Raw genomic sequence first — 13,164 nt, 5'->3', positions numbered from 1 at the left:
GAAATCCTTCAATAGCTCCCTACTGCCTTCCAAATAATGTCCACACTACTCAAACATGATAGTCTAGTTTGGTGGTTAGGACCAAAAATTCTGGAGCCACACTGCCATGTAAATGAATAGGAACAATGAAAGATGCAGATCCCAGATACACCACTTAATTTCCATGCTACAGTTGTTCATCTGTACAATGGGGTAATGATACAAGTATTTACCTCCAAGGGTTGCTGTAAAGAATTAAGCGTCTAATACAGACAGAACTCTTAGGATAACACTTGGCACAGGTCAGTGCTATACACATTGTATTTTACTGCCCCATCCCCAATTAGCAATAGCCTATATCCCAGTCTACCTGAACCAAATCACTCTTCCCCTAATGCTTTTCAAACTTTCCCTTCGGAGCAATGAGCCTCCACCACCAGCTGATAAGCACCAGCTTGTTAATAAGCTGCCAGTATTACATCCCCCTCTTCAAGGGCATTTCCAGGCAAAAGCTTCCATCACAAAGCTCTTTTCTCTCCAGGAGTGTCCTTATAGCTCATGCACTGAAATTCCCCAGAGGTTGCTCATCAAAGGATTTCCAGCCCTGTTCAAAGACAGTTAGTCTACAATTAGCCATCCTCTTCTTCCCTCTACTTTCTCAATCTCCTCCCAAGTTTCAGATCAAAGACCATCCTAATACCATTTTCCATGCCCAACGGCAAAGGTGTCTTAACTCTCTTATGTCCCTAATTTGAGTAAAAGTTGAAACTCTTGACTACTCTCTCTACAATGGTTCTATTAGATCAGATAGTGTTTCCTTTGCACGGAAACACTTAAAATAATTAAAATTAAGTTCTGTGGGGGCGCCTGGGTGGCTCAATCGGTTAAACATCTGTATCTTGGTTTCAGTTCGGGTCATGATCACACGGGAGTTGGGCTGAGCTCAGTATGGAGTTTGCTTGTCTGTCTCTCTCTCCCTCTGTCCCTCCCAGTGCCAGCTTTCACTTGAATAAATAACTCTTTTTAAAAAATAAGATTAAGGTTTATAGTCTTTTTTTTTTTTTTAAGATTTTATTCATTCATGAGAAGAGAGAGAGAGAGAGACAGAAACACATGCTCCATGAGAAGCAGGCTCCATGCAGGGAGCCCAACGTGGGACTCGATCCCAGGTCTCCAAGTTCACACCCTGGGCTGAACGCAGGCGCCAACCGCTGAGCCACCCAGGGATCTCCTATAGTCTTATTAAGAGCAGAATATGTATGGACTTCACAATCTCTGAAGCAGCTAGCCCTTACCACCATGACAGTGCTGCCCTCTTACCCTCTAAAGTCTCTGCTATGCACAGGAACTTGGAAATAATAAAATGTACATATATATATTTTTAAAGATTTTATCTATTCATGAGAGATACAGAGAGAAAGAGAGACAGAGACACAGGCAAAGGGAGAAGCAGGTTCCATGCAGGGAGCCCGATGTGGGACTTGATCCCGGAACTCCAGGATCAGGCCCTGGGCCAAAGGCAGGCACTAAACCGCTGAGCCACCCAGTGATCCCCATAAAACGTATATTAATAACCCGCTTATTCCTAGGGATGGAAAAATGAGAGTTACAACACTACCAAAAATTTTAACCTTAAGTAAAACAAATTATAAAATCTAATGTGTAGTTTTCAAAGAAAAACCCAGTAACTTAACATATGGCTCTCCAAAACAATGTAAATTCTACTCCTTTTAATAACTGAACTGATACTTCAAATAAACATTTTTTTTTTAATGAGAAGGAAGTCATAAGTACCAAAGACACAAAAATACAGCAAAAATCATGACATCTTAACCCAAGGAACAGTCTTTAAATCACCTCCTGGCTCCCCAGAAAGCTTTACCTAGGGCCCCTTACTGTCTGTCCTGCAGCTGAGATTGTCAACAACAACAAAAAAACATACTGAAACTTAGACATCTTTACAAAACCAAAAACAAACACTTGTTCTCTATGTAACCTCAGAAGTCATAAATTGCATTGACTGTAAAAGGTTCTTATAAGTAAGCACTTATAAGAACTTATTTTATAATTTATAATAAGAATTCTAAAAATTAGACAAATGGATCCCATAAAACCAGAGATGGTTTAACTTCTCAACACTCATCACCATTGCTACAGCTGCCCTAAACAATCCCAAACGTTCCTTCTTCTTAATAACTACAAGGTTCTCACACTGAGGACACATCTACAAAAATATGAGGAAAACAGCAGAGCAGAAACTAAGCTGAACTGTTAATCACTAATTTATAACTTCAGGAAGAATCAAGTAGTAATACTCAAGGCAGTGCTAGTGAAAGTGTAGTTCCTAGAGAGTGAACTGTGCCTACTCCATGAAAAGTATGTGCAGGGATTGAGAGTAAGCATTTATAAACTCTGTTAGCAATTTGACAGAAATTTTACATCTACAAAATCTAATGATTTAAAAATTCTGGGAGTTACATTAGGTTTTTTTATTTCACTTGTCACGTAATTCTAAAATTATAGAATTATAAAATTCTTATATTTTTTAGCAAAGAACTCCTGACAAAGGGGAGTGTTAAAAACTGGTCCAGTGGGATGTCTGCTTCTACGAAGATGGAGTAGATATACTTTCCTCTTTTCTTCCCATTAAGTATGACTAAAAATTCTGAGTATACATATAAAACAAACATAAGATTCTTAAGTGTGTAGAGAAGAAGATAGGCTGGCTAGGGACCTCAGGCCCTGAGGAACAACACAATGGTGTGTTTCCTGGGTTTTATTACTGCCTTATATATCCCAGACTTGGAGCTGAACATGCTGGCAACCTGGAAATGCCAACAGACGCAGACAAAAAAAAGCCCCAACAAAAACCTGCTCCCTCAAGCCAAAAGACTAGAAATGGGACATCCTAGCAAAACAGAAATCTCTGGGATCCCTGGGTGGTGCAGTGGTTTGGTGCCTGCCTTTGGCCCAGGGCGTGATCCTGGAGACCCGGGATCGAATCCCACATCGGGCTCCCGGTGCATGGAGCCTGCTTCTCCCTCTGCCTGTGTCTCTGCCCCTCTCTCTCTCTCTCTGTGTGACTATCATGAATAAATAAAAATTTATAAAAAAAAAAAAAAAAAAAAAACAGAAATCTCTTACAGAAAAAAGCCACTCTACTTCAAACAAACACCACAGAAAAAACTGTGGTCCCACCTAGGCCAGCAAAGGTCAGGTGGGTAGCTTAGCCTTCCATATTCTCACCACCCAGTAACCAGGCACCCCTCACCTCCCTCCACTTTAGAGTGCTGCTGAGAAGGCCAAGTAGGGAGCCCAAGCTTTCATCCATGTCAGCTGTTATCTAGGCACCCTTTCACAGCATCACCCAGATATCCAGGACCTCTCCTCCCACCTGGCAAACAAAACACTCCACTTCTGGGTCAAGAAAGGCCCAGTGGGGAGCCTGCAAACCTAATTCCTCTAAGCAGTAACAAGGCAGCACCACGTGTTCTCCCTTTCCTCTTGCTGTAATGTCAAAAAGCGCCAGCTAAAAAAAGAGGCTTAACTAAGATCCAAAATTTCGTAGAATATGAAATTTTCTAGGTTTTAATTTAAAAAATCATCCATCATACCAAAATCAGGATAAACTCAACCCAATGAAAAAGACATCAATGAGCATCAAAACCAAAATGACAGACTTGCTGGAATCATCTGCCTGCCAATGATTATAACACAGCTATGACAGAAATGCTTCAACAAACATTCTCAAACACACGTGAAAACAAATTTAAAAAGAAACAAAACGAGTGGATGGGCTCAACAGAGAAAATAAACTAGTAGAGTAATAGAAATTAATCTGTAGAGGGAAGAATAAAAATGGACAGATTTAGGGACCCGTGGGATAATAAAAATCTACCATTCAAGTCATTAGTCTTAAAAAGAGAGAAGGACTGAAATAGTACTCAAATAATGGTGAAAAATTTCCCACAACTGGCAAAAGACATAAACCTACAGATTCAGGAAACTGAGTGAACCCTAAACAAGATAAACCCAAAGAGATCCACATCAAGATGTATCATAATTAAAATTCTGAAAACTAAAGTTAAAAAGAAAAAAAATCCTGACAACAGTGAGAGAAAAATGACCCCTTAACCACAGTGGGATAACTGAATGACAATGGATTTCTCATTAGAAACTACAGAGGCTAGAAGGTGTGGTACCACATTTTTCAAGTGTTGAAAGAAAAGAACAAGATAGAATCCTATGCCCAGAGAAAGTATCCTTCAGGAATGAAGAAGACATTCTCAAAGAATGAAAATCTAAGAATTTGTTGCTGGCAGACCTACCCTAAAGAAAGGCCAAAGAAAGTTCTTAAAATGAAAAAGAAAGAACTAAATAATGAATCTTGAGAAACCAAAAGAAAACACATCAAGCAAAAATAAAGGTAAACAGACTTTCCTTCTCCCTTGAGTTTTCTTAGATGACTGTGGAAGCAAAATCTGGAACACTGTCTAATGTACTTCCAATTGTATGTGGAGGAGATATTTGCAATTGTTTTAAAACTGGGGAGGGTAAAAGGATGTAAGAGGAAGTAAGATTCCTATACTTCACTTGAACAGGTAAAATAATGACGTCAGTACCCAATAATAAGTTATGTATATATATGATGTAATATCAAAAACCATTAAAAATTTTCTTACTTTAAAAACATACAGGGCAGCCCGGGTGGCTCAGTGATTTAAGCGCCTGCCTTCGGCCCAGGGGGTGATCCTGGAGTCCCAGGATTGAGTCCCACATCAGACTCCCTGCATGGAGCCTGCTTCTCCCTCTGCCTGTGTCTCTGCCTCTCTCGCTCTCACTCTCTATCATGAATTAAAAAATAAATAAATAAACTTTAAAAAATAAAAATAAAAAACATACAAAGCAATATACTCAAAAACAGTATAAATGAAAATGGATTTTCAAAAAAAAGTCTAAGTAATCCAAAGTCAAGGGAAAAAATAATCAGAGAAACAAAAAACAGAAGGCAAAGCAAAAAACAAAAACAAAATAATCAAAAAAAATCCATCGTATTAATAGGCTAAAGAAGGAAAATCACATACCATATCAATGTACAGAAAGCACCTGGCAAAATTCAACACCCACTCATGATAAAAACTCTCAGAAGCACCTGGGTGGCTCAGTGGTTGAGTGTCTGCCTTTGGCTCAGGTCGTAAGGGGCCTCTCAAAGACAAGAATAGTGGGCAATTTCCTCAGCTTGACAAAGAACATCTAAAAAAAAAAACCTACAGTTAATACTATACTTAATAGTATAGTGTAGTGTAAGTGCCTGACAATTAGCCTTTTGATAAAATAAATGTCTGACATTAAGCTTCTGATTGCCCAGGCATCCACTTGAAAGTCATCCACCTTGAGTAAACACAATGCCAGTTACACAATTAGTTAAAGAATCAGGCTGCCCCACCAAATGAAGTCCCCCTCAACCCTTTTTTAGAAAATGCTATTTGATTTAAAAAACTAACCATTTGGCAGCTTTCTTTTCCTTTCCCATGCCCTAATTCCCACTCTTAGGTTTTAAATTCACCAATAACAAGTGAACCCGCAAAACCCTAGACACCTCACCCTCTACCCCCATTAAAAGCAGAACCCCGAATCTGCATGCTCTACCTGCAACCTCATTGTGTGGCCCCAGCCATGTGGTGTACCTATAGGTAATAAACCTTATCTTTTCATCATTCACAAGTGGTTGTTGCTGAGATGGGTCTTGCAATCATGAGAACCACAAGAGCCAGTCTAACGGTAACACTGGCTCCATAGGGGGGAATGTTTGTGGGGGCTCACCAGGTGAGCGCTCCCTGGCATTTCTAGCCAATAGTGTCCCTATGGATAAACTGAGACAGGCCCAAAATAGGGTAAATAACTAAATGCTTTCCCCCTAAAATCAGGAACACGGCAAAGATGTCCTCTCTCAACTATTCTTATTCAACATAGTACTGAAAGTTTTAGCCAGTGCAAGAAGGCAAGAAGAAATTAAAGACAGATTGAACGAAAATAAGTAAAACTGTCACTATGTATACATGGTATAATTACCTATTTAGAAAATCACAAGGAATCTACAGAAAAACTCAGAATAAATGGTTTCAGCAAGATTGCAGAATACAAGATTGACACGAGAAAGTTAATGTTTCTCTATATTAGCAATCAACACATAAACACCAAAATTTAAAATACAACATCAGAGACACGTGGGTGGCTCAGTGGTTGAGCGTCTGCCTTGGGCTCAAGGCATGATCCTCCAGTCCTGGGATCGAGTCCTGCATGGGGCTCCCCATTGGGAGCATGCTTCTCCCTCTGCCTAGGTCACTACGTGTGTCTGTGTGTCTCCCATGAACAAATAAAAATCTTTAAAAAATAAAATACGGTATCATTTTCAATTGGTTGAAATAAAAATGTAAATCTAACATAACAAATCAAAAAAATTTTAAGATAACATAGACTTACATGATAAAGCAATGCTACTGAACCAAATCAAAGAAGGTATAAATAAATGGAAAGACATACCATGTTTATAAATCTGAAGACACAATATAGTAAAATGTCAATTCTCCCCAGATTGATATACAGGTCTACTGCAATTCCTATCAAAACCCCTGCAAGGTTTTTTTTGTAAATATAGACAAGATTATTCTACAACGTATTTGTTACAAACAAAAATAGTTAAAACAATTCTGAAAAAGAAGTGGGAAGAATCAGTCTATACCAACTTACAACCTATAATACAGCGCAGTAACCATGACTGTGTGATAGTGGTGGAGGGACACACAGATCAATGGAACAGGACAAAAAAAACAGGAATAGACTCAGAAATATACTCACTGATTTTTTACAAAGATGCTGCCTTTTCAACAAAGGGTGCTGTAATTGCAAAAACTAGGAACAACCAAATGTCCTTCAAAAGATAAATGGTTGAAAGAAAGTACATCTGTATACTTTCACTACTACTAGAAGTAAAAGTACTACTCAGCAACACAAAAGAATCAACTGTTAATACACGCAACAACCTGGATGAATCTCTAGAGAATTGTGCTGAGTGAAAAAAGCCAATCACAAAAGGTACTTACTATATGATTCCATGTACAAAACACTTTTCAAATGACATAATTATAGAAATGGAGAACAGATTAGTGACTGTCAGTACTTGAGAAGCATGTAGGAAGCAAGTGGGTGTGGCTATAGAACAACATGGGGAATCTTGTAATGGAAACATTCTGTATCTCAACCATATCAGTGATACTGTCATGGGTCTGATATTGTACTATAGTTTTACAAATGATACCACTGAGAGCAACTGGTTAAAGGGTATATAGAATCCTTCTGAATTCTTAGAACTGCATGTGGATCTACAATTATGCTACAAAAAGCTTAATTTAAAAAAAAAAAAAAAAACTGGGATGCCTGGTTCAGCGGTTGAGTGTCTCCTTTGGCTCAGAGCCTGATCCCAGGGTCCTGGATCGAGCCCCATGGTGGGCTCCCTACGAGGAGTCTGCTTCTCCCTCTGCCTTATGTCTCTGCCCCTCTCTCTGTGTCTCTCATTAATAAATAAAATCTTGGGGATCCCTGGGTGGCGCAGCGGTTTGGCGCCTGCCTTTGGCCCAGGGCGCGATCCAGGAGACCCGGGATCAAATCCCACGTCGGGCTCCCGGTGCATGGAGCCTGCTTCTCCCTCTGCCTGTGTCTCTGCCTCTCTCTCTCTCTCTGTGTGACTATCATAAATAAATAAAAATTAAAAAAAATAATAAATAAATAAATAAATAAAATCTTTTAAAAAAATAAAAATAAATTTTAAAATTTTTTAAATAAAAATAAATTTAAAAAAAACTGGACCACTCACTGCTCTAAGGTCTATCACCCAAATATTAACATTTCAGAATGGATCTAGCCTCTTAACAACCCTTCATTAATCTTGGCTTTGTGCTGAACTAAGTGAAGACACACAGATATAAAATGTAAAATATTATCCCTATCCTGAAATACCATACATAGAATGACAGAGGCATAAATCAACAGTGGAAGCTGTCATAAAGGAGATAGGATTTGAGCAAATCCTTGAACAAGAGGTAGTACGTCCACAAGTGGAGGAAAGAGGAGCATCTTGGGAAGAAACCACATATAGATCCTATAGAGGTGTGTGTTGTGAAATAAGAGAACTATGGAACAGTTAAGTGGAGTAATTATGGAAGGTCCCCAAAAGTCACAAAGAAGAATTCAAACGCCACTTACTCAAGCCTTCCTCACCAATCCAGCCAACCAAAAGCAGCAGATCCCCCATCACCGCCGCCACCGCCACCAGTCTCTTCAACATCCTTCACTTTTTCTTTCAGCACTCATCACAAGTGATAATTATTATATATTTAGCCGCATGCCTCTTTGCTTAATGCTGCCCCACTTTTGGATATCTTGAATATCTACTACCAGGGCTGGCACACAATAAGCACTCAATAAATATTAACTTAAGTGAACAAACAATAAGTGTTCACTCCTGGTTCTCTTCTGTGTAGCTGCCAACTCATCTTCCTACATTATCTGTCACTCCATTTGCCTTGGTCCCTCTCTCACCTACTGTCTCTTTCAGACAATCTCCTTTTCCCTTGTTCCTCCACCTCAGCCCAACTCTTACCCCATCACAAAAATAAAAAGTCAGCATATTTTAAAACAGTGTATTAGATCAAAATGCTGTAATACTCTTTTGAATCTCAGACAATGAGGAAGTGTATCCCAAGAAATCTGTTACTGAAAAAAAGTACTAAAGTTGTGTGTTGTTACATAAGCATAACAAATGTATATATTACATAAACAAACAAGAGCAGAAAGAGTTACTCCTTTCACAGCCTTATTTTCCCGGAATATGAGAGCCTTTTCCCAGAACTGGATGATCCTATCGGGTGTCCGGAAAGTTAGCTGCCCATCAGAGAGCCAGGACAGTGCTCCTCAAGGCTACCAAAGTTATGAAAAACAAGAAAGAAAAGGCCACAGACCAAAGACTAAGGAGACATAACTACCAAATGCATGTGGTCCCTTGGACTGGATTCTGGAACATAAAGAGAATATTAATGGAAAAACTGGTGAAATCCAGATAATCCAGAATTTGGCTTAAAAAATATATTTACATATACATCTTTTTTTACTTTTTTTTTTTTTAAGATTTTATTTATTTATTCATGAGAGACACACAGAGAGAGAGAGAGAGAGGCAGAGGGAGAAGCAGGCTCCATGCAGGGAGCCTGACGTGGGACTCCATCCCAGGTCTCCAGGATCACACACTTCAGGATCACTTCTCCTGCACTGAAGTCGGCGCTAAACCACTGAGCCACCAGGGCTGCCCTACATATACATTTATACACACACACACACACACACACACACACACGTCGGATTAACATAACTGAGATTTAAATATGTAAATATCATTTTATATTATTAAAAAGAGAAAGAAAACAGGCACAAGTAAGTGAGCCAAAAGTGAAACTCAGGCCAGGGCAGTTGGAACTTAAGAGTTGAAAAGCTGCACAGAACTTCTTTTTTGACTCTGTTCCCATGCTCTTACCTGATGCCATGAGAACTAACCTGATTGCAATTTCTTGAGATTAACAACCAGTTCTGACTTCCTAGCATATACTCAGCAAGCATTTGTCGAGTGCCTACTGCTTACCAGGTACTGTGAAATCTTTGGGGATACATGACTGGAAAAGGAAGACACAATCTCTGCTCTCATAAAGCTTATATTCTATTGGAGAAGCCAGGCATTTACTAAGCATTTGCATAAATGGTGAATGTTCCCAAGAGTTTTAGAACCTGCCTCTTCAAAGCCCTACCAAACAATCCATGAATGGTGTTCTGCATAAGGCCTTCAATGTGAACAAATCACCTGAGATAGATCTATAAACTATCACCCGTGATCTGTTAAGTCACTTTAACAGATACTCATTCAGTTGATGGGGCTTGGTACCTGAGATTGTGCATTTCTTCCAAACTTCCAGAAGACAGGGATTCCCTGCCGCCGGTTCACAGACTGCACTTGGAATTAGCAAGGTTCTCCAGTACCATGGAAACTTCAAACTACCATGTAAAAAGCAAGCTCCAAAAAGGTGAGGACATTCCGTCTCTCTTATTCACCACAGTACACACCAGACTTAAAACTGCACCTCACAGATACCATTCAATAAATACTTATTTCGGTAATAAACAAATGGCTGTAAGATCCTGATAAGCACTCACAGCAGTCAGCAGTCACATCTGGATACTGAACACTTTGGGCAGTGGCTAGTGCAACTGAGGAACCAAATGACTTTTAATTTTAATTAATTTAAATAGCCACACGCGGTTAGCAGCTACCACAATGGACAATCCCACGTCTGGACAGAGATGGGATATAAAGAGTACCGAATTAATAAAGCCTAGGTTTGAATCCCAGCTCTGCTGCTTAGCATCTGACCTGCACAGTTACAACTTCTTAAGGCCTCCACGTCTCCCTCTGTGAAATGAGGGCAAGACCCATCTCCCCGCAACACACACACACACACACACACACCCCTCTCTCTCAGGGTTTCCGACAGAAACGACTACGAAATTAATGTATTCAGCGAAAGGCATGATTAAAGCAACATTCTCTGCCCTCCAGAAACAGTTGGCGATCACCAAGACTACTTTGCCTATTGCCCATACTTGCCAGAAAATGCCAAGCAATTTTGGTCGAAGGGCTGGGTGGTTAGCCCAGTGGCTTTGAGAATGAGGCCAAGGTCATAAGTTTGGAGGAAGGGGGACCCTCACACTTAGCCAGGGTGACCGGGTGAGAGAGGCAATGACACTGCACATCATCGCGGCTCCTGGCAAATCTTTACGCGGGCAGCGTGTTGTCCGTGGAGGAGTAGGCGACGTTTCATTCATTCATCCCTCCGGGGAAGGGCTGCCACGGCGCCTAGAGCCCGCTCCTCCGCAGCTCCGCAGCCCCACACCTCGGCTGCAGGCAGGGCCGCGTCCACGGCGGGCGGCGCGCGGGGAAGCCCCCCCCCCCGCGGCCCGCGCGGCCTCCCCGCCCCGCCCCTCCCCCCGCCCCCCGCGCCGGCCCCGCGAGGTCAGCCCCGCACCCCCGCTCCGAGTCCCGCACGGCCGCGCCGGACCCAGGAGCCATATTTAGCTGTTATTTCTGGTCAATGAAACAAACTTCCGTCTTCTAAAGAAAAACGGTTCCAACTCAATGACAAACTAGGACGGAAACTCGCCGCTCGCCGCAGTTGCCAGGCAGAGGCGCCGCGTGCCCGGCAGCCCCGGCGCCCCCGGCTCGGACCTCGGACCCCGCGCCCCGCGCCCCGCGCCCCGCAGCGCCGGCCACAAAGGACGCGAGCCGCGGCCGGGCCTCCTGCTCCCGCTCCTCCCGCTCCTCCCGCTCCCCCGGCCTCGCAGGCGGCCCGGCTCCGGGGCGGCCCGGGGCGGGCGGGCACTCACCTCGGGCGGCGGCGGCGGCGGCGGCGGCGGGCGCTCCTGGGCCGGCCCGGGCGGTCGCGGCGCGGTCCCGCGGGCCGCAGCGCGGGCGCTACTCTCGGGCCGCCGTGCGCCGCGCCGCCTCCTCGGCCACTGCCGGCGGCTCCCCCGGCGGGCGGGCGGGCCTCGCGCGGGCCCCGCCCCCGCCCCCGCCCCCCCGCGCCCGCGCCCGCCCCCGCCCCCGCCCCCGCGCCGGGCCTCGCGGGCTGGGCGCGCTACTCGGGGCCGGCCCGCATGCCTCCGTCTCCTCCGCCGCCGCCGCCGCCGCCGCCGCTCGCTGGGGGCCGCCTCCCGCGGCGGGCCGGGGCCGCAGGGCCGCGGCGCAGGCCGCTCGGGCGCAGGGCTCGCGGCGTGCTCGGCGGCGGCGGCGGCGGCGGCGGCGGCCCGTGCGGCTGCGCGGGGGAGGCGGGGGCGCCGCCGCTCGCCCGGATGCGCCGGCCCCCGCCCCTGCGGCGAGCCCACCGCCGGGCCGCGCGCCTCGCTCGGGGCCGGGCCGGGCCGGGCCGGGCGGGGACGGGGACGGGGGGCTCCGGCGTCTCGGCGCCTGCTCCCCGCCTGCCTCCCTGCCCCGCGCGGCCTCGTCCCCGGGCGGGAGGCGGCGTCGGTGACCGCCTCGGCCGAGCCGGCCCGCCCCGCCCCGGCGGCCTCCACCTAGACCCGCGCGCGGACAAAGAGGCCACCGCGGCGACTCCGACGGAACTCGGGCCGCCTCACGTCGAGCCGAAGCCGGGCTGGGCGGAAACGCAGGCGGCCCTCACCGCGCCGAGGAGCTTCTGGACGGACCCGAGCCGAGCGCGGGGCTGCTCCTGCCCCGGGGGCGGCCGCGCGCAGCTGCAGGGCGTGCGGCCCTCCCGAGCCCCGCGCCGGGCCCCGGGAGGCAGGAGCTGCTCGACCCGCGGGGCCGCCGACCCGCACCGCCGGAGGAGGCGCCGGGCCTGGGGGACGAAGCCGCCGCGGGCCCCTGCGGAATGGGGGTCGTCCGGGGAAGACTTCCCGCCCGCTGCTCCGAGAGGGGCCCCGGGGAAGCGCTCCCCTCGGGCCCGCACTCCTTGGCCCGGCCTTCCTCTGGGAAGACCCCAGCTGCCGCCCTGTCGCTCCCACGAGGCGTACCGAGAGCTGGTCTACCGAATTCGTGTCTACTTTTCAGTCATCCACAGGTCTCTGTATCTTGCTTGCCATCCAAGAGCTGGAATGATTAGGGATTAATGTTGATGCTATTATTTAAAGAGCCCCCCAGGGCACCCCGGGTGGCCCAGCGGTTTAGCGCCGCCTGCAGCCCAGGGCGTGATCCTGGAGACCCGGGATCGAGTCCCGCGTCGGGCTCCCTGCGTGGAACCTGCTTCTCCCTCTGCCTGTGTCTCTGCCTCTCTCTCTCTCTCTCTCATGAGTAAATAAAATAATAAATGCCCCCCCTTTTTATTTTTAATAAATGCTGTGTATGGCACAGAACCAAAAGGCTTTAAGCAAAAACATGTTACCGAAGATTATCTCTGGAACTACCTTGTTTTCTGCTTATCTACATTTTCCAGGTATTCTAAAATTAAAAAAAGTTGCCTTTTAAAAGTACTTCTGCGATTCTTTTGAAACAAGGCAAATCCTGGTGGGCCCGGGAAGCCTACCTAAAGGAAATTTCACTTTGAAGTTTGGATCTCTTAAAGATATTAT

General features: G+C 45.6%; 1 protein-coding gene across 2 annotated transcripts in view; it reads right to left on the bottom strand.

Annotated features, from left to right (window-relative positions):
- GALNT1 (polypeptide N-acetylgalactosaminyltransferase 1) overlaps window positions 1-12,691 on the bottom strand; it is a 123,236-nt gene extending 110,545 nt beyond the window's left edge. The window contains exon 1 of one of the 2 annotated variants that reach the window (XM_072829291.1): window positions 12,610-12,691. The gene's annotated coding sequence lies outside the window, so the exon portion shown is untranslated. Of the gene's footprint in view, window positions 1-11,463; window positions 11,481-12,609 lie in introns of those variants that run through there. The other variant, XM_072829290.1, reaches the window with a different exon arrangement.
- Window positions 12,692-13,164: the final 473 nt, after the last annotated feature.

The sequence above is a fragment of the Canis lupus genome, chromosome 6 (assembly GCF_048164855.1).
Source record: "Canis lupus baileyi chromosome 6, mCanLup2.hap1, whole genome shotgun sequence".
Classification (NCBI taxonomy): domain Eukaryota; kingdom Metazoa; phylum Chordata; class Mammalia; order Carnivora; family Canidae; genus Canis; species Canis lupus.
The sequence above is the reverse complement of the archived record's forward strand: the minus strand, read 5'-3'. Positions and strand labels throughout refer to the sequence as shown.